Raw genomic sequence first — 4,376 nt, forward strand, 5'->3', positions numbered from 1 at the left:
GACAGTAATACCTAACATCAATACTGTAACCCCTTCATGTTTACAGTATTGCTAAAATACTTTGCTAAACCTGAGGACGAAGCCCCTTCATGTCTTCGCCTCAATTAAATAATAATTACTTGTTTATCTGTGTTACTGTAGCCTCTTCATATCTACAGTAACACCTAACATCAATACTGTAACCCCTTCATGTTTACAGTATTGCTCAAATGCTTTACTAAACCTGTAATGCGAGGACGAAGCCCCTTCATGTCTTCGCCTCAAATAAATAATAATTACTTGTTTATCTGTGTTACTGTAGCCTCTTCATATCTACAGTAACACCTAACATCAATACTGTAACCCCTACATGTTTACAGTATTGCTCAAATACTTTACTGATGTAAAACATAATGTATTAAATATTGTTGTTTGATTATTTAATTATTACTACATTCCTTGTCACTACTGTCAATATCAGCGTTGACTGCTCCATTAGCTTCTCGATTGTCCTCAGATTCGCACTCATCGTCAACATTTCGATTAAATACTAACCACGGGTGTATTTTATCTACTGAGAAGACACCTTTAAAGGGTCTATTACCTTTTCGAGAAAGAGGCGTGTCTATGACCATGTATCTGTCATTGCCAAGAATTTCGCTAATGCGATAAGGACCGCGAATTTTGGGAACCAATTTCCTACTTTGACCACAAGCAGGCACCTCTCGTTCGATCCTCACCAGATCACCTACAGAATAGCTTACTTTCTTCCTATGTTTATCATAGGATTCCTTTTGTTTAACTTGATTTCTAGTAACGTAATCCGATACTTCATTACGCACTAACTCTACATTGCTTTCAACATGTGCATCAACATAACTATTTGTGGTATGACATAACGACGAGTCATTAGTGCCAACTAACTCAAGACCGAATAATACTTGGGCAGGTGTTTTGCCCGTTCCTTTATTAACCGTATTATTTAACCCCCATTGGATTTCAGACACTGACTCGTCCCATGAATTTTCGGGTTTATCATAATTTTTAGCGCTGAGAGCTGCCAGAACGGTTCTATTATATCTTTCTACTTGCCCGTTGGCACGTGGTGTGGAGACTGCATTTAAGACGTGTTTAATTCCTAAAGTACTTAGATACTCTTTAAAGTTTCGTGATGTAAAGGATGTCCCCCTATCAGATATTATTCTTTGTGGTACACCGAAAGTATGAAAATAATTTTTCATAGCTTGAATAGTATGAATGCTTTTAGTACTTTTAACTGGTACTAAAATTAAATATTTTGTAAATGCTTCAATAATTAACAATAAATGAGAATTTTTCTTTCTACTTCGCACAAATGGCCCTAAATGGTCAATGTGCAAAGTATGGAACGGTCGATTAATTTTAGGTATAGGGTGCAATTCACCGGACTTCCTACCGGCTGGAGTTTTGGTATGAGCACACTCTAGACAAGAATCTACATATTTCTTAATGAAACGTCTCATTTTAGCGAACCAGTATTGACGTTTAATTTTGTCATAAGTCTTTTCAAAACCAAAATGTCCCAATGAGTCATGATTAGCCTTAAGTAAATGCCACCTTACTCCTTTTGGCACTACCCAGCGATCGCTGTCAGCGGTTTTCCTGTACAGCAGCCCACGTTTTAATACAAAATTGTTTTTAATCTCTATTATATTATCAGCTTCTTTGTCGTTTAATATGCCAACAATTCTTTGAAGATCAGAGTCGCTTTGTTGAGCAGTAGCTATCCAATTTGTGTCAATTAATCTTACTTCTGTTAAATTTTCCTGCTGCACGGGATTACGACTGAGAGCATCTACATGACTCATACTAGCACCCGGTTTATGTGATATGTCAAAATCAAATTCTTGTAAACTACTCCACCATCGCGCAACTCTTGGCAATATATCCCTTTTCTCAAAGGTAGCCCTGACCGAACTGCAATCGGTAACTATTGTAAAGTGAAGTCCCAGTAAATACACTCGAAACTGTTTTAATGCTGTTACGACCGCGAGAGTCTCCAAATCATACGAAGTAAAACGAGATTCTTCAGGGGATGTCTGTCTACTATAGTATGCTACAGCATTAAAAGAAGATTCTTTACGAGGTCGCTGCATCAGAATTCCAGCAATCCCTATTTTAGAAGCATCCGTATGAACTTGAGTTTCATGTTTTGGGTTATAAAAAGCTAAAATGGGACGTTTAACTAGCTCCCCTTTTAAAGTTTCAAACGCTTCTCGTTCTATATTACCCCAATGCCACCTCGATTCCTTTTTTAAAAGTTGAGTCAATGGTCTAGCGATTGTAGAAAAACCTCTAATGAAACGCCGAAAAAAACTAGCTAGACCAATAAATTGACGAACTTTGTGCTGGTCAGTGGGGCAGGGAAAATTTGCAACTGCTTCTATTTTACTATTTCCAGGCCGAACTCCATTCTCAGTTACTTCGAACCCTAGGTAGTTAATGGATTTCATAAAAAAATTGCATTTAGATAATTTTAAGGTGAGTCCAGCTGCTCGAAATAATTCCAATGTCTTACGTAATTTATTGAATCCTTCCTCAATAGTTTTGGATGGAATAATTACGTCATCCATGTATGCAAAAGCCTCTTTAAATCGAGCATTACCGAGAATACTATTAATAGCTCTTTGGAAATTTGATGGTGCATTAGCTAGACCAAAGGGCATACGATTAAATTCGAAATGCCCATCAGGCGTTATAAAAGCAGTTAAATGTTTGGAAGCAGCTGCCATAGGAATTTGGTAATATCCACTGGCAAGATCTAGGGTAGTGTAATACTTGAATCCCGACAAATTATCTAATTGATCATCGATTCTAGGTAATGGGTAATGTTCTTTAATTGTTTTCTTATTCAAAGACCTAAAATCTATGCAGAGTCTGTAATCGCCAGTCTTCTTTTAATCAATAAGATTGGAGATGCATAATCTGACGTCGAAGGGCGAACTATCCCGGAATCCTCTAAATCTTTAATCATATCGCGGACTATTTGACGTTCTGAATGAGCCAGTCGATAAGGTCGATATGCTACAGGGGTTTTATCGTGCAGTTGAATTTCCATTTCAATTCCTTTTATGCATCCCAACTCTCGAGTCGAAAAAGCGAAACAATCCCGATATTCATTCAGTAACTTTGATAATAACTTTTGATATTGATCTCCTATATCAGAACCTACATTTATTAACGAACTATCAATAAGTAACTTTGGCAATTCTGCATCGTTACTCAAAATTCTATTCACAGTATGCGAATGTATTCCTACAAAAGGTTTTACGCGCGCTAATAATGTATCCTGTTTTAAAGTTACCCCTAATGAATTATATCCCTTCAGCATTAATCGACCACGGCCTTCCATCAAACATATTAAACCCTGAATAACTTCGTATTCTTTACCTATCGCATGACTAAAGCTCGACTCTACAAGAACGTCACCAGTGAAACATGGTTCAGAATATACTTCAACACAAGTAAGTCCATTTACATTTGTCTCCCTTGAAATTCGTAACAATAACCTATGGGGTCCCACTTCCGGCTTAGTAGTAATCTTTAAAATTTCATTAGTTTTGAGAACCACTACATGATCTTGTTCAGTGAATGTTTGACCCAATAATACCGGGACTTGTAACAAATGGTTCGGGACTATAAGGACTGGCACTTGTGCTTTTACAGTGTCTACAACAACTTCTACATCACATTTGCCTAAACAGTTCACGAGTCCGTCACCGAATCCCCTTAGTACAGGTAAATCATTAGATGTCCATTTCTGATTTAATATTCGTGCAACAGATTCTTTAATCATAGAACATTGGCTCCCAAAATCAATGAAGCAGTCAAAGTTCATACCATTAACAATTATAGGCTTAAAATATTTAAGATCATTATCTTGTTCTTGGGAGATCCCTAATACTGTTTTTAAGTTACTATCTCTTTTACTAGGACAATTCTCATTTAAATGCCCTACCAGTTTGCAGTTGGTGCAACGTTTGATAGTTTCTTTACATCTATAATACGGATGTCCTTCTTCCCCGCAATTATAACATTTAGATTTGTTTTCCGTTGTATTCATCGGAATTTCTATTAGGTTTATTACGCTTATTGTCAGTCATACTAGTCTGCTGCGAAGTTTTGTCTACACGCTTATTCAATTTAACGCCCTTTAAATAAACCAATAATCTATCAGGATCTGAATACTGTGCTGCTTCAGCACTGGTCCTTATAGAACGATCTTCAATACCAAAGAGGATACAATCTATTGCATTTTTCCCATAAATATTACATCTATTCAAATGAACCATTTTTTCGTAAAAATATTCTTCTAACGAATCTCCAAAACGCGCTTTGCACGATAGCATGTCAGACAA

The sequence above is a fragment of the Manduca sexta genome, chromosome 12 (genome assembly GCF_014839805.1).
Source record: "Manduca sexta isolate Smith_Timp_Sample1 chromosome 12, JHU_Msex_v1.0, whole genome shotgun sequence".
Lineage (NCBI taxonomy): Eukaryota > Metazoa > Arthropoda > Insecta > Lepidoptera > Sphingidae > Manduca > Manduca sexta.